Genomic DNA, 18522 nt, shown 5'->3' with positions numbered 1-18522 from the left:
TGAAGACGCTGGACCAGCAGCCTTGTGCTGGGGCTCCATGCATGCTCCAGCCTCCTGAACAAGTTAGCTGAGTGTGGCTGTTCTCCTCTGTGCAGCAGAGATCTGTGTTACGACCGTTGCGAATGCGATACTCCTGAAGAACGAACAGTGATGAATGACAAGGGTCAGGGCAGAGATTCATTGGACCCCATTCACTTTGTGGGGCCGTGCTGCACAGAAGGTTACCCCCCTCCTTCACAGGCTGCAAGTCAGCTTCGGTGTGTCCCGGCCGCCTGGCAAAGTGAAGAAACCCGTGATAAGGGTTCTCGCTGACCCCGGGAGGCAAGCTGCCCACGCCGCAGAGCCAGTGCCTGCGGTGGCGAAGGGCATTCCCACCGCGGCAAGCTTTCTTGTGGTGAGGTGTCAGTTAGCGCAGGTGGGTGCGAGGTGCCACAGGTGTACTGGGCTCCTCTCGGAGGGATGCACCTCTTGCTGCCTGCCGGTCTCGGGCACATGCAGCTCTCCCAGGTGCTAAATGTCTGCCCATCCCTTGGGAAAACAAGACAGACGGTTTTCTCTGAGATGGTACGGAGTTGTAGGACGACTCAAAAGATGATGAGTTGGGTAAATTTGTAATTGCCGGCTGTTGGAGATGACACCTTGTGTTTTGCTGGCAAGGCATTACAAGCCGACATTGCAGGTATCTGAGCTGCTAAATGCCACGGAGCTAGACTGGAGATAGTTTTAGTGCTTGTTTATTACAAGTTTACAAGAAGAAAAGCAAGTGTTAAAAGGTTTTTATAGACAGGCCACTTTATTTGCAATCGCAGTGCCCCACAGTTAAAATGGAAATCAATTTTAATGCCTTATGAAAATGCAGAAGTATTTGTATCATTTACAGCACTTCCAAAAAGGACAGATAATAAAATGCCCCCGATTAATGATCTATAATTTTATGTGCACTGTGGTGTCTTGTTCAGTACATCTATCTGCATAAACATTTCAAAATAATAAGCAAAGATAGATCCGAACCAAATCCCTAAATCTAACTTTGCACAGAATTTCAGGTTGAAGAAACTCTCTATATGCATTTAAAGCCCTTTTTGATCTGAATAGTCCCAAAATTTGGGGAAGTAGCTACTCTACTTTGAAACTCTCCAACCAAACATTTCTCAAGCAACCACTCAGTACCCATCTGGACTGCAAAACCCAAAGCAGTTAGGGATTTACCTGTGCAAAAAAGCAACTATGGAATGCAACAATTGGAGTAACTGCACTCTGTGGAAAGGGAGTGGATGAAAGGGCCCTAAAGATAGTAGAATTAAATGGAAAATTGTGTTTTTCTAGAGAGTGAACCATACTAAAATACTCTGTTGACTTCATACGATTCTTGAGAACCTTTGAATGCCCAACTGAAAAATTAGTGTAATCATTTTGTAATTCATGTGGATTTACAAGGCTGTTATCTCTTGAGCCATTAAAATGAGATTAAAAATTGTGTGGGATTCTTCAGTGTATTTTGTGGCAGTGCTAACACCATAAAGTAAGGCTTTAGCCTCATTCGATCATGTGTTATAGCAGAGTTTGTTCTTTTGTGGCTGCTGTGGTTGAGGGCACTGTTTCAGGAGTGCAGGTGTGTGTGTGGAGCAAGTAAGCCATTAGTTTAAGAAGTTTTCTTTTTGGCCCATGTGTATAAAATCTTGTAATATGCGGTATGATATGCATAATTCTTAGAAAGAAGCAAGTGTCATTTATTATGCTGCTTATGCTCCTCAGAATAGCTCAGCTAGAGGACAAAACCTACCGATTCCTTGGAAGTATTGATTCTACCGTTTAGATTTGCTGCAGATTGCACATTGGTTCTTTGAGAGGGAAATGTTGAAATGCGTTTTTTTGGTCCTCTTCTCCTCATTTTTGTTTTTGGCTTCCCAATGTCAGATTTGCGACTAGCTTTCCTAAGCTTGACAAGACACTACATTAATCCGATGAGCTGATTTCCTGCTGGGGAAAATTTTAAAGTAAAAAAGATGGAAGACTGGTGCCTGGGCCAGGAAACATCAAAGCACCATTAGCATTTCATGTGCAAGCTTAGCATTTGCAAAGCTTTCAAAAACAAACAGGAAAATACAAATACCGGTCAGCCTGCTTACTGAATGAAAATTGAATTCCAAATTGCCTTTGTTTAAGTCAGCCACTTACAGTTGGGCTCCTCTGCCCACCAAGGCTTCTGTTAACGAACATATTTCAAAATCCAGGCTGTCAAACGTGCTGACAGCTTGCGCTGGCTGAATAGCATTTCCCGCAACAAAATTGTCATCCATTTAAGGCTCTTTGTTTTGGGTTGTGGAACGCTTCCTGAATTCCACAGATTTATTTGCCATTCATGAACATTAATAAAGTAAACCGTATGAAGAATAACGGCACAGTGGGTATCTTTCTCCTGAGAGCAGGAAGAAGGGAGCTAGTGGGAAGAGATCCTGCCTGCGCTCTGAATGGGATGCATGATGTCTTGCTTTTGATTTTTTGCAATATTTGTGTGAGAATCTCGGTTGTCGGAAGAGCTGGCCTAACAACACCCCTCCCCACCCCACTGGTATGAAGTTCTGGCACACAAGCTACGGGGGTTCAATCGGCTATGAGGCCGAGGGCAGTGTTATTCATTATGGGGTGTTTTACAAGGCGCTTATGACTGAGAGCATTGACTAATTGCCAGGATTAAGCTCTGATCACAAACGTACAAGTGAGTGTTTAGCTGGTACTGCTTGCAATCCTGTACTTCCCAAAATTTCATTTTTGAAATGTATGTTCTTCTGGTATGTTTCTCTCCCTGCCCCAGAACCAGTGGATCAAAGTCATCCTTCGCAGATAGATACTGAAAAAGCCTGACTTGGAGTGCTCCGAACAGAAGTGGTGAAATTCAGAATGAAATTAAGTAATGTTAAATTTAGGAGAAACAACTTGCTGAAATTCCGATATACCAGACTCTTCCAGTACCACAAAGGGAAGCTGGTGGAGCTGATTTGCTGAGGTCAATTGAAAAAAATCTGAAAAAAATACTGGAGAATATGCTATAGGAGCAAAATACTGCATCAGCCAGGGGTTGGATTTGATTAATATTTTCCCCTCTAAGACTAAAGCATGTGAGAATGAATGGTCGAAGTCTGAAGAATTTTACTTGTTAAGGGTGTTGCCATCTTGGGATTGCAATTCTGATAATGTAAAAAAGGGTGGTTCAGTTTAGTGGTGCAGGTTCAGTTTAGTGGTGCAGGTTCCGTTTAGTGGTGCAGGTTCAGTCTGACTGTTTTTGTTCCAGAGCATCTCTGCAAACTCTGGATTTCGTACACAGGCTGGCAACCCATTTGCGAAGCATCACTTTCAGCATTTGCAAAAATGAGAAATGATGTATTATTTAAATATTCCGCTTTTCCAAACAGGCTAGTTGCATTACAATTGCACAGTAAGATGGCAGAGATGGCTTTTTTTCCCCTGCTCTTAAAAAAGCAGCTTAATTTAAAATTTTGAAGGGGAATGTCGGATCAGAACCACATTGGGGCTTTGAGAAAACCCTTGTCTGTGTAGATCTGTGGCTCATGACTTCATGGCTCAGCCTTGATCTCTTTGCCTAAGTAAGTGGCATCACATTTGACCTTACTGTGGAATATGGGAAGTTAATTTTTTTCCAGAATCCCAACGTACCGTCAATATCAAACCTCTTAATTCCCCGCTGTAGCTCTATCAGAATCAACTTCACAAATGCACGTCCTCTTACTGCCACCATGTATAATGCTGCCAGTTCTCCAGGACACTTTCAGGGAGCTGCAGCTTACCACGAGGCTCCCCAGAGAAGAACATAGTTCTTTATTTTCTGTTCCAGCACCTGCTGCCATGTAACCCTGCCTCACCCTACTCTCCCCAGAGGGCTGCTAGCTGAGAACTCCTTTGCCCAGCCCTATCACCACTTGTTGGTTTAATTGAGTGTTTGTCTCCACGTTCCAGTTCACCTTCCCTAACCTTTCTTCTCCGGATGGAATTTCACTTCTGGCGCCAAGCACTGAGGAAACAGAACTGTATGTTTTTTCAAACCGCTTCCATCTTATTAACATGCAAAAGGTGTTTGCTGATGTGTTCGATAGGAAAGGAAGCTGATTACTACCTCACAGTGAAGTTTTTCTGTTTTAAATGTTAATTGCTTTAAGCACTCTGGAGTTTTTGGTGACCTCTAGGTCATTTTTTTTTAAATGATGGTTGATACAATCTCTCAGAGGAAGGGGAGGAAAAAAGTACTTTGCTGGCCTAGTTTCAGGTAACCTCTAGAAGTTCAAGTGGACCAATTACACATGAAAGAACAACAACTTTTGTGAAGCTTTATTTGAATCCCAGAGGGGAAAAATGATAGAAAATCAATTAACTTTCCACATGAAAAAATAGCTCATATTGCTCAGCTTTCCTTGCATAGTTTCTTGATTATATTTGGAAGCAAATTGCCTTGATTATACCTTTGACGGGAAGGAAAGCCTTTTAATTAATTTAATACATGCTATAGCAGTGCTAAATTGTATCATGGAACAATTAAGCGGGCCTACACTGATATTTTTGCCCTGTTGAAAATGGATATTGCTCACTTAGTGAGTCATGCTCTTGCTGGGTTGACGCAATTACCCACTCATTGCGGAGCATGTCACACAAAAGCTGTTAGGGCTGTTTCTATAGAAGAGAGGCTGAATGGAGTAAACAAAAAGCCAGTTTCAGCAAAGAGTCTGAAATGTCTCCTCTGGTCAAAAATTTGGAGAAGTCTGAGCTAAACTTCAGAGCCTGTACCCCTACAGGGGACTGGCCTGGACCCCCAGACCCTAAGACAGCCCCTACTTAGGGAATATTCAGGCTTCGGATCTATTTTCTATTGATCCTGGACTGAAATGAGGAGTGGAAGTGATTGTCTCTTTGTCATGTGCTGACAGATGAACCTCAAACTCTTGTGCAGCTGTGGACTAGTGACAGCCAGGTTGTGGTAGCATCTACAGCAGCTGCTGAACTAGCTGCTGCTTAAACCAGATTTTGCCACAAGCTCTTAGCCTAAAACAATTACGTTTGTTGTATTTGCTGAGAAAAGGATTTTTAAATGGTACTTTAAATTCCAATGTTCTAAGTGTAACAAGAAACAACATATTCTATTTACTTTTTTACCCCTGCTAATGTGTGTTCTTGTATCATTAATGATGTTACATTATGTTGTTGAAAGAAAATAATATTAAGAAACTTCTTCATTTGTCTCATGTTGATAATGTACAATTACTTGTCTTGCCAAACTAGCACAACTTTGCGTTCCCTGGTGGATCTTGCTTGTTGGGAATTTATTGGCCAGCACCGTGCTTTCCATACTGCTGGGTCCTTCCCAGTGAGTTGTAGAGTCAAATATCCAAGAGCTGAATTATAAAGGAAAGGGTCTACCACCAGAGAATCTCACTCATGAACTTGCTCATAGCTGTATAAACTCTGGTAAAATATTATCACACATTTTTCTAATATCCCAAGGCCATAAACAATAAAAATAAAATAAAAACCTACTCAAGTGGGGAACAATACTCTCATTGCATGCTCTCTGTTCTTTCTGGTTTCTTAGACAAGGGGCGATGGGTGAGGGATCTGTTCATAAAAGGACGCTAGCAAAATGTCTGGAGATGGGAGAGGAAGCTTTCTTGCAGCAGCATGAACATGAACCTGTGCTAGAAATGAATTTGAGAGGTGCAGGATCGTGGTGTGTGAGGACTAGTATGTTCTGAGCTAGTGTGTTCTGTATTATTTAGGGATTTAATTTAATTAGAAATCTGAGATTTAATAACTAGTATTTTGAGTTGTGACAGAATGGGGCTGGGAAACATCAGTATGCAAGGAGCACTGCCAGATGTGCTCTCTAGGCTTGTGTACCAGTACAAGTGGTTAGCACTGACCAGAATGGCAAAGCCAGTAACCAGAATGGCTTTGCTGACACTACCTGGTACTGGGCAGAGAGAGGCAGTTTGCACCACTTCATTCCGTAAAGATTGGCCTCCTGGAGGGTCGGTTTCAAATCTGGTCGTGGCTCAGGCAAGGAGCTGATGCGGTGAAGGGGCTAACTCAGTGCCTGACCCTCCCTGCCCCCAGCTGGTTGGTGCCAGTCGTTTGGACCCACTGGGGACTGTAGATTCAGTGACCTTGACTGTGATGATCAGGCTTAATTGACTGAGTGCAGTCAGTGAATACGTCTGAGAAAACAAATGTGTTTGTTTTCCACACTGCTGGTACAAACACATACTTACTTTTTGCATCTGTGGCATGACTGGTCCAATGTAGCCCATCAACAGGGATTATGCAAAAAAACCCTTTTTTGTTATTTAAAGTTGTCTTTTGTATCATCACAGGTGTCATACAATTAAATACTTCTTTAGTTCTCCCAAGTGAAAAATAGCGAAAATATATTATGCATTCACACTGCTGTGCTTTGATTGCATTAAGGTTCTATTTTTAATGTTTAGCCTTCTTGATGAAGAGGTAAAAAATACATTCTGGTCTTGTTGAAAGGCAAAGGTAGATGGTTTGGGAACTCTGTTGGTGCTGGGATCAGCCAAGACCTAACCCCTCCAACAGAGGGAAGAGTGTGTCAGAGATGATTGAAAATGTCACTGATGCATAAAGGCAATCAGGTATGGCTAATCATTCCCACTGTAACTGGAACATCATTTCCACTGGGTCACTCTATGTAAGATGCTGCTTGACAGTTTCAGCAAAAATATTAAAGAAAGACAGTATTTTCAGAAAAAAAAAAACCAACATCTATTTCAGTTCTTGAATTTTCCACTTAGGCCTGGGATCATTAATTCCTGACCCAAGTTGTTCCCCATGAGAGCAGCAGACTGGTAAGAAGCTCTCAAGGTGCTACTAACTGGCTGACTCTCTTAAGAGACTAATGGATGATGGACAGGGTTTAAGGGAAAGCTGACAAAGGGAGAGGAAAAAGGTCACTAACAAAAAAGATTGTTTTGCTCTTGGACAAGAAAAATTAAAGAGATGAGAGCAAATATGTGATTCAGTTTGGGAAATGGGATTAGAATAGCAATGAGGGGCTTGCTGAGCATCACGTAAGAGTTCCAAAATGCTCTAAGCAGTTTCCCAGTACCTGAGTCCACAATGAAAAAAATATTTTGTTGGGGAGAAATTACTTAGTTACTCTTGATTTTTTTTCTTATTTCTCTAAAATAACACGGAAAGGAGGGTAATTATTGACACCGTAAAACCAATTCTTGGTGCAGAGCACATGGTGGCAATGTTGCATTGCTCCTGAACAACTGTTGTGCGGCACTTACCCAGCCAATATTCATTTACTTAGCAATAAATAGGTAGAGGCAGTAGAGTGCTGCTTTACCCAGGGAATATTATGCTTGTACATGGTAGCACTGATTGTGTTTTCCATTAAAATAGAGATTAAGGTACGTTTTTTCCTTTCTTTTTACCACTCATATTATTTGCATGTATCCTAAGCACTGATATGGTTTAAGTTTTGCAGAAATAATGTAGCTGGTACTGGAAGAAGATATGACTAATTAGTTTTATTCCATAAAACCAAACACACCTGCCTTAGAGGAGCACTTAGGATAATAAAACCTCTACCCATCACACACAGAGAAACCAGGAACTGTGAAGGTTTCTCCCTCTCAAAAGAAGCTTCACTGTTCAAACAAGCTGGCCGTGGACTCTCACTTCCAGAAAGCTCTCTAGCCTAAATACAACCTTCCCTAGAGTCCACAAAGAGATGGTGGCATTGCAGGAGAACTTAGCAGGAAAAGTTCCGGACACACGTAAGGGTGAGTTTCGGGGTTCAGTGGCCGCCTCTCGGCACGAACCCCCTTGGAGCCGGTGTGGTTTGGCTGAGCCCTTCGGGTGGTGACAGCAGCAGAGCAGACAAGGGCTCACGCACCTGTGGCTGCCTTCTCTGTTCAGTCTGACAGGAGGCACACTGAGTAGGAGAGGACTGACACAACTAAGACAACACTAACTGACGAGTATTTTGGGTCTCTGGGGCTGTCGTCTTTCATATTTGCCCTGCTTTTGGTGTGCTGTTGTTGCTTCACTGCCTTGGTTCCCAAGCCACAGTCTTCCCTGGCTTTTCTTCTGCTTTTGTTGAGCTCCATACCCTGGCAGACAAACAGCTTATCTCATCTCTGTTTCACCAACGCAAAATTAATGAAGTTTTTTTCCTTCTGTTTTTCAGCCTCTTAGGCCTAAACATGTTGTCATGCTAGGTCGTTCTGTCATCCCTAGGCCTGAGAGTCTGAATTCAACTCTAGATCTTGGTAGCAGGAGCGATGCATGCAGTAGGTATTCCCAAACTACCTTCCACAGTGCACCTTGCTCTCCAAGCAGGGGAACAGCAAAGCTGCAAGGGCTCAACACACCTTCTTAGAGTGCAAGAAGGAAAATGCATGTTTTTTCAGCTAGCAAGCAAGGCCGTACTGTCTTTATTTCCCTCTCCCCATTCTACCAGACACAAATGTAAACTAAAATGGAAAAAAAAAAAACAACAGATCCCAAAGCATGAGAGCAAGCACTCTGAGTAAGACGCACACAACCGACTGCTTAGATTCATGCTTGGGAGATCAGTACTTTCAAACCGGTTGGTTTAGCTTGATTTTTGTGAGCGACACATACTCACACAGGCCAGCAAAAATAAATATTAGTAACTAACAAGAATTTGGATCATGTTGCTGGTAAGGTTACTGTAAATAAAAGCTGGCTAAACCCACTGAAATTGTGTTGAAGTAACTGATACAGCAATAGCAGAGAAATTAAGTGGGGTTTTTCCAATGCCTAAAGTCCTTTTTAGCTGTACGTGACCAACAGCCCTACAATTCTACGTCTTTATTGATTCACAGGAGGCACAGCTGAAGCGGTAGTGAAAAAAATCGGAACGGAAATTTGCCAACAGCTGCTAATCAGGAGTTCGGTATCTCAGTAGTTCCTACTTCTCCCTACATCCAAGACCAGAATGTATTGAGGGGGGACACATAATGCTGTAAATTTTTTAGGTGCGTAACATAACCCGTACATTACAATCATTATTTCTACTGTCAGTAATTTTTAGCAAGTGAAATGAATGAGAAGAAATGCCCATGGTAATGAATTTTCTTGAAATGTGTCATCCTTGAGCGATTCACTGGAACTGTAGAGATCCCAACTCAATCCCTGCACGTGAGCCAGAAGACCTGCCTCCTGTGCCACCGTCTCCCTGGGGCAGGCTGACATGGTTACTAATCTTTCAGTTCTATTTCCCACTGTAAAAGCAGCCTGTCTGTGAGGCTGGTGAAGCTCCTTCCAACTTGCCACCTCCCCTCCCTCAGAAATGCTATCACAGCTCCTGTAGCCCTTCGGCCAGTGCTTTTTTTCTTTCATTTCTCCCTATTTGCCCTCTGCCAAGTACCCCCTTGCCCAACACCTCTGTCCAAAGCGCATGGGGATTGTAATACTTTGTGTGATTTTTCCACACTTGTTGCTTTACAGAAGATGAACAATCCTGATGAATTTCATGAGGAACCCTTGACCCAGCTTCTTCCAATCACAAGGCAGAGGAATGCACCACCCCTATGCCTAAGCGATTTGGTTTACCTGCATCTTTCTGGTTTTATTTTAAACCTGAGCTTGAACTGACAGGAAACAAACTCGAACATTATTAGTAAGAAAATGATAAATCCCTTTTGTGAAAATTATCATCTGTGACGTGCAGAAAAACAGCTAAACTAAACATTTGTAATTTAGAAAGAAGGACATTAAGAAGATCAATTTCAAAACACTTACACATCTTAAAGGACAATTCCTGCTGGCTTTTCCTTGTTTTCTCCCCTCACACATAAGTAAAATAGTAGTTCCCTCATCTCAAACAAGTGCAAAACCCCCAAACATTTAGTTGCTCTATTACTGCTTAGGATAAAAATGCTTTGGGCACTTGTATTAATGGCACGATGATCTTCTGCAGCATCTTCTGCCAATCTTTTTTAAGGGCAGTACAAGTGCCATCGTCGCAGTTGAGGCATTAAGGGATGAGTCCTAGGGATGCCCAGCAAGGTCTCCTTGGTGTGCAGTTTCATTTCCACTGAGCAGCTGGAAGTATTTCAGCAAGGGAAAGACACTACAGAGAAATACAGTAGCTATAGCTAGTAAAGGCAGGTGCTGTAGAGCACTGATGGAGGGCTAGAAAGTTACAGAAATTGTGATTCTTAATGCTCTTCACCAGTTCACAGCTGACGTACCTTTACTGTTCTACCCTGATAATGTTTTGCTTGGTCAAGGTTTGATGGTAACAAACAACAAAATCCATCGTACATTATATATTTTCTCTTCCACAGGAATGGCACACGGAAAGTGTGCACTTCACATACAGATGCTGAGTGAACAATCCTGTTTTCATGAAGTACATGGAAAGGATTTATTGGGTGGGTTTCAGGTGTAATATGAGCTCTTTCAGAGGCAGAGGGTGAGATTCTCCATTCAGTTCTGCAACTGTGGATGGAATTAAAAACGAGTGGTTCAGACAGGACCACAGAAACACAATTACCCATCCTGCCTCACAGCTAAACTGTGTTTGTTCTCACACAAAGTGACGCAGGCTAGTGGAGACCATGGCTCTGCTCTCCTCATTATCTTTCTCTTTGTTCTTCTCTGCTATCTTGTGATTGCTGGGCAATCTGTTCTGTAGCAAACACCATTGGAGCTTGCGTTGTCTTTGGGTCACTTTCTTTTCGTGCTTTACTACTTTGGAAGCTGCTTGCTTTGGGTGGTCTGCACATCTGCAGCAGTAGAAGGGAGCTCCTGCAAGATGCTTAAAATATATGACAACATTTTCCATACTATTCTGTGACAGATGTTTTGTCCAGTTGTATTAATCTATCATCTAGAAAATTAGTTCCTATTAAATAAAATGCAAACGTAATTTCCCCCCTCTTCCTTACCTCGCATACCTGTTCTCGTGCTTTATTTAGGTCAGAGTAGTGGACCAGCAGTAGTGTGCATTGATTTTTACCCCTTCCATAAAGGTATTATCTTTCTGTTCCCAGTCACATAATATTTTCCAGACTGAAAATATATTAAAAGTCCTTCCTACTTGGCTTATGACTCCATTTGTTTGGCTTCTTGCAGTTCTGAGATGAAGTGGATCTGGTTCACTTGACTGAGATCACTGGGGGTTTGCTTCTTCCCCAGACACCATTATTCTGCTTTCGAGACCCTCAGTTCCATTAGCAATCACGCTTTTTCCCTCATGTTCAACATTGTTGTTGCTGCTGAAAACAAAGATTGGGTTTTAGTTTGTGGGGTATAAATAGAGTAGTTGTGATCTCCCTGCCATACTCCTTGCCCACTGCATGATGATCCCATTTCTCCTTTCATTAATATCTGTGATACAAAAAGGACACATCTGCCAATAAAATCTACTGGTGGCAATGCTGGGAAGTGCTTTCAATATAGAGAAGGGCGAGAACACCACCCAGGGGGCATTGTTTTCCCTTGAGAATAGAGGCAACATGAATTAGATGAAATTCAGTACCACAAAGTGAAAGGAAATTCACATGAGGAAGGATTTCCCAATAACCAGCCCTCCTGGGAACTCACCAGACTTCCAGTAAGAAGAGTGGGAAGGGGACTTAACGTTATCAATCTAACAGAAATTCAGCCCAGCTTCAAGTCCAAACTTCTATCCCAACCCTTTAAAATGTAGGCTTCCTTAGCACGTAACATCTTGGATGATAATAAGGAATGAATTTTTTCCCCCCTGATATGATAAAAGCATGTACCTGTACGTTTAGTTTATTAATGGCTCACTGATGTCTTTGCAACAGAAGTTTTTTGCTGTTCCAAACATTTGAAAGAGAGAGGGAAAGAAAAGTCTATTGTCCAAGTTTTTGTTTTCTTTAAATGTTATCCCTGAAGCCACATGTGTTTGCTTGAAAATAATTGCAAATGTCACTACTCTGGCTTCAGCTTATGTGTTGCCTGACTTTGGGGGATGAGGACACTTAAGTTGCTACTAAACTCCAGCCTAGAAATACTCTGGCCTTTTCAGCTCCTACAACATACTTCATAAGCAGCATTTCCCTTCTAGCCTGCAGCAACAAGATTTGATGTTTATATATTGCCCCACACATACATCACATAATGATGCCAGATCCTTTATGATTAACTGATGTAATTGACTTATGAGATAAAAAGAAATTTATGTGGGAGAATCCACAGAATAAAACAAAGTTTTGATTTTATTCCTAAGTTGAACTAAGAACAGGAGGAAATAGATCTTTCCTGAGGACAGCCATTCCTTCAGGAAAGCAAGCATAAGAAAAGCCACTGTGTCAATCCCTGTGAGAAACAAGGGCAACGCCAGATTTATCCCTCACCGAGGCGCTGTATCAGATCAATGCATCAGAGAGAATGCAGGACAGATACCAAGGAAGCCAGAGCAGATAAGCAGCATTCTCTAGCTCTGCAGCAAGCCTTCTGCCCTCAGGAAGCACTGACTAGCACTTATTTTTTTTGGACTAGACTTTTGCTGCTCAAGTATTGAGCTTACTGGTACCATTCTGTGCCACATCTGTTTAAATACACCTGCCTTGCATCTGGATGTGACTCTGGTGTTGTTAAAAAAAAGACTTGAAAATATACAGTGGATGTGAACATCATCAAACTTGCACCTGAAATGGCAGAGCAGGGGGTCTTGCGTGACATTCTTTTACTAGCTGATGCCTTGAGTGGGTATCCTTGTTACTGATACAAGGAAAATTCCACAATTAAAGCATGGAGCACCACTCCTACCAAACATATATCATTTGCTTTGAAGTTACATGAGCACCTCTGGGCTCACAATTGCCGATTCCTGCCAGAGCTACATTCGTTCAACCACATCTTTGTGGGAGTTCAACAAAACGGGAACAGCAACAGCAGCCTTCAGGTGGTGATGTAAGCATGACACACGAGAAGGCAGACAGGGGACTGGTCATTCGGACATTAGGAAAATTTCTCACTATGATGAGAGGAAAAGGCTTTTGTTGGTATCCTGAAGGCTTTACATCTTTGCTGGCGACTCTTGCCTTGTACCACTGGATAAAAGACTACCAGGATGAATACAATTTTCTGTTTGCTTGATAATGAAAGGGTGTCTAATTAGTCAGACTGATAGGAAAATGGTGTTTGTTGATTTATTTATTTTTCCCATCGTGCACACTGCGATTCTAGAAAATTTATCTTCCTGATGAGGACAAACCGTGAGGTCCCACAACTCCAGAGGGATAAGCAGTGACACCGGGGTGATCTATATCCAGGAAGCAGTGTGCTGTGCCTCCTGTTTGAAAGGCTGAGGAAACCTAGCTAACCTTCCTCACTGCATGCATTAAGAGCTCCTTGTTTTGTTTCATATCGCAGAGAATGGCAGATGCTGTGCAACCCCCCAGCTAGTTTTTCGCTACAGAACTGAACTTCAGCAAAGGGAAATAAATAAGCATACTTCAAGACCTAAAGAAACGTGTTGTTCTGGTGTTAATAAAAGAGAATTGAACAAAGGAAGGAATAAGACAGAGAAGATTAAGTGACTCCTTATCTCGTAGCGCCGTGACATTTTCTTATCCTTCTTAGAATTTGTGGCCAGCCCTAGGAGTTGTGTTAGTAAACTTGTATATTAAAATTCAAAGGACTTGCTGAACTTTCAAATATTTTCCCTAATGCCCCTTAGATTGAAAAGAAATCTTCATTATTTCTCTATTTGGGAATGGCTCCCTTCTGTCAGCGTTATTTTGTGAGACACTAGTAGCTGGTGCGTTGCTTTACCTTTATTTAGAGCAGTTAGAAATACAGAGTGATACGTACTATGAAGTAAGTAATAATTTATGACAAGGTGTGCAGTATGCAAAATGCCATATAGTTAGCAGAGATTAATGCATGAGCCAAATGCAAAGACATTAACTTAATCAACTATCTGGAAAGCAAGCTTAATGAAAGAGGGAAATGAATGCAACAGAAGAAGAAGGCGGCGTTGTAGTGACAGAAAACCATATATAGCATACGGATTTGATATAGGGACTTCTGTGAATTAATAGCTCATGTCGGAGTTCGAATACACAAATACTTATCTCTGGTAGGGATGGTCAGATAATTCGAAGTGGGCCAGTAATGCCTGACAATCAAAAAGCACTGGAAGCTGAGCTTAGCAAGTCTTAGTCTGTGCCAGGATGTCACACACTGAGGTACAGCATTTCAAAGCAAGTTTCTACTGCATTTCAAAGCAACTATCCATGTCTCATTCTGCTAACTCCCATTTCTGCAATAGAGATGAGTAGAAAAGGTAAGACAACTCAGTGTCTCCAGGTCCATGCATTTCTAATGCATTGCTGTGTGCTGAGGTTTTTGGGAAAGATTTGCCTGTACCCTCAGGCACATGCAGAAAACCATGACTGCAAATTATTTGAGTATGTATCTGTGGTCCATCCTGCAGTCAGCTTCAAAAGACTCTAGGTTTCTTGGTTATACTCTAAATCTGGCATATTTTCTGTGATAACACTAGAATTTACACTGTAAAGCTCTTGACCTTCAAGTCAGGCGTTTTCCCTGAAGTTGTCTGTGTTGACACTACTTGCCTAACTATTTACTGTGATTGGCACACGGTCATTTCAGCCTTTACAGACACCAGTAAGCTTAGGCTTAATGAAGGCTATCAGACTCTCAAAACCCCCACCATCAGCCACACAGACCTGCCGACTTACTCTTCTTCCTACAGTGCCTGACTGTGTTTTCCACTCAGTACTCCTGGTCCCACGTGCCACAGCCCGTCAGGCTGCCAAAGAAGCCAGTCTATATTTCAGTAACTTTTCACACTTGCAGGCCGGCGACGCCCAGACTTTTATGTGAAAGCAGCAGAGACAGGAAAGAAAGTGAGCTTGAAGAAGCAGGTCTAGAAAGCATCTATTCTGGGTGATGCCCTTCTTCTGTCCTGGACTCTGTGGCAGTCCCTCCCTCTCTACCGATATGGTTTCTGAAGCTCGTTACAAATTGGCATAGGTGATAAAGATGACTAGTTACGTATTTACTCCTGCATTGTGAGCTACAGTGTGGGATTTAAGAGCCCCTCAATATATAGAAAGTCCAACTAGACGATTGAATGGGACTTTCTAGCACCATGAATCTCTGTCTATAGATATATAACCATTAGGATCCTCTCTTCTGTAGACTGCACCATTAAATTTATGGGACTTGGCAGTCTGCAGAGGTAGCTGCCATTCTGTGAGATGGAACAGATGCTGCCTGCTACACTGAAACACACAATTCCTGGTTCTGAAAGTCTTTGTTGTTCATATTAATCTAAAATATATGTGTTGAAAACATACCCTAACTTTGGGGGCATGGACATATATAGTGTAATCTTGTTTGACTGACTTCTCTCTGTTTGGAATTTGGAGCAGAAATCATAAAACCATAACCAGAGGATGTCCATCAGAAATCAAGATTTCCTCCCACAGTGTTTTGTTTTTTTGCTTATAGTTTTATTTCCACATTTACTATTTAGAGTGAAATCTTGTACTTAGCCATTCAGATACAATCTGTCTTGGCAGACAATGCTGTCAAACACCCCTTATGGAAAAGACTATCACAATGGCTGCGATAATATTATGACACTGTTAACTTGAATATGCAAAAGTAAAAGTATTAAACCTTACTAATCACTAATACAGTGATTATCCATGTTTCAGGAAAATACAATTTTAAACTTTTGTATGTGTAGTTAAAAAAAAAAAAAAAGATACTAAGGAACCGAAATATTTCCCATTTTAATTCCTGATTTTAACTGACAATAAACAGAGCTTCTGACAACAGGGACTATTTTTTCCAGATCACTAGCAGAAGAGTAGGTATTATATATGGAATAAAAGTGTATTATAGACTGGAAATTGTATGTTTTTAGCAAATCATACCTTGGAAAACATTAATTGTATTTATTAGTCACTAAAAATATCTGTAGTCTGCAGTTTAACTAGCTTTTTCATCATTTCTCTAAATAAGTTTCTTGGTTAATACGGTAAGAAAGAGAAGATATTCTGGTTCTTTTTTTATCCTTTCAAACTACATGTCTGTAGCATGCATTTAATTTTGAAACCACCTAGTAAAAACCTTTTTTTGTGTGTGTAGGCATGACTGAAAAATGGTGAGAAATAAGAAAAACACATGTGAGAAAAGCCATGTCTTTGCTTCAGGAACTCAGATGACATTGGTGAGGAACAACAGTAGCTACTGAACTGGTTTGCATGTGGACGAACAGGAATGAAAGACACCTTGGCTAATGTCAAACAGCTGGTCTGAAGTTTATAATCAGCCCATTTCTGGGCCCAAGATTCAAGGAAGTCACTTCTGTGAAAGTCATACATGGATTTTGTCTCTCCTCACACGAGCTAAAGAATCCCATGTATCTTGCACTCACAGCTTCACTGAGTGATGTACCTCAAAAGTTTGTGTGTGGGTTAGAGAAGAAGATAGGTTTTATTCCTCTGAAATACCCTCTGAAGGCTACCTTTTGCCTTGATATTACAAAATTCATTAATTGTCTTTTTCTTCACAGCGCGTTCTCTCCCGCCTTTTGTTGTGTACACTGCCTAGTGTGATTGTACCTCTTCATAATTTTCTGGTGTTACTCAAGCCATGAGGGAGAAGCTATACTGATAATAGTGCTAAGCGTTGTTTTCTTCTGGCAATTTGGAGAGATTTGTTGGTTCATTTCTTTTCCCTCCAGTAACCTCATGATACCCATGCTGCCTGGTAGTTCTCAAAAGAAAAGCATTAAAAAACCTACTTTTTAACTTTAACAGGAGCCTGTTTACCTCATTATTTCTTTTTGACTCCTTCTGCTTGGAATAACTCTCAAACTGGGTTTTAACTCTTTTCAGTTATTATGGTTAATATTTAGGATATAGATGACTGTTCGAGGAATCTACTCCTGACTCACACCGGGAAAAATATATGAAGTGAATTAAGATATACATATTTAATGGGTGAAAATCCATAAGGTTTCTTTTATTAATGTGCGCCTATTGATATTCCATTCTTTGTTCCGTTTTGTCAAACGAACTCGGCACACTGAATCCCATTGCTTTTAATGATACTGCGTTGTTCCACTCACTATGCTTTTCTCTAGAGGTTTGTCTCGAGGACTCTCCCCAAACGAGATGGCTGTCCAGCCGGAGAGCCTACCTGCCGGTGCGACCCAAGGGCTCAGCTGCGGCGATGGGACGCGAGGCCATGAGCTGTGCCCCTGCGAATCACGGCTGCTCCAAAACTGCTCTGAAGCAGCCGTGCTCCTATCTTGAGGGGCAGTGGTCACAGTCCAGCCAGGGCCAGGCTCTCTCTTGAAGAACACCGCAACCTTAGCGTGGGGCAGTAGGCAGGGTGGAAGTAGAAGAAAGAAGGAGGCTGGAATGTGGGGAAGGACTTAAAAGGAGGAATGTGGACTTGCTCTGCAGCATGACACTTCCATCACCTTGCTACAGATCACTGTGGCAGAACCACTCAGTCCTCATGAGGAGGGCAAATCCTCCTGAGACCACTTGGGCAAGGTTTGGTAAAGGGGGGCGATCCTATTTTGTTTACATGGCTTTCAGGTTTTCTAGCGGTGTACAAATACCCAAAGGCCTTACAGCCAGCCCCAGGGGACAGGCTGTCTCCTGTGCTCTCCCACGGCATGCAGTGCTGGATGATCTCCACACTGCACTAAGGGGGCAGAGAGCCATCCGGACAGAGGAGCTGCTCTCATAGCAGGGCTGCAGGAGTGTATGAATGAACCCAGCTGTGTATGAGACCGGTATCCATGTTCATGAAATAACACAGAGCTTAACAGATGAAATTTAAAGACCAATTAGGTGTTTCTACTCCGTGAGTTTTGGAACAGCCTTGGGGTTTGGTTATATAGTTACACGGTTTTGGTATCCATTTCCTCCTTCACGTTTTGTGAAATAAGTTGTCATTTTTAGAGGTGAGGTTAACAACGAGCAAAAGTTCTAGTTTCTTTTGTCTTCTGCTTGGTAAATGCACTGTGATTTTTCCTAGTTTAATTGACCAATAAATGATATAGCTTTATTAATTCTGTTAATTTTCTTATGTGTAAACTTTTGATCTCATTATGTTTAATATGTCCATCATAAACTGCATCAGCATCCACAATAGCATCATTACACACTAGGCTCGTGTAGTGTTTATTCCACAACTTGTGGCTCACTGGAATTTTGAGATGTAGTTATACACCAGTTCTTTCTGTTTCTTGAGGAATTATAGTGAAAAATACTGGAAGAAACTTTATTTCATGAAATTTTATTTTAATTATCTCTATTTTGTCTGATAAGAAAAAGGAAAACTGCTTCAGGTAAATATTTTATTACTCAATGAATCCCTTCAACTGCCTTAAAATCAGTCTTTGAGAGATAACTATATACCTCAGCCCCTTTTGTTTCTGTTCAAAGATATCCAGAGTACCAACACTGTCTGTATTCCTTCCAC

Source organism: Leptosomus discolor, chromosome 3 (assembly GCF_034619465.1).
Source record: "Leptosomus discolor isolate bLepDis1 chromosome 3, bLepDis1.hap2, whole genome shotgun sequence".
NCBI classification, from domain to species: Eukaryota; Metazoa; Chordata; class Aves; order Leptosomiformes; family Leptosomidae; genus Leptosomus; species Leptosomus discolor.
Note: the sequence above shows the minus strand (reverse complement) of the source record.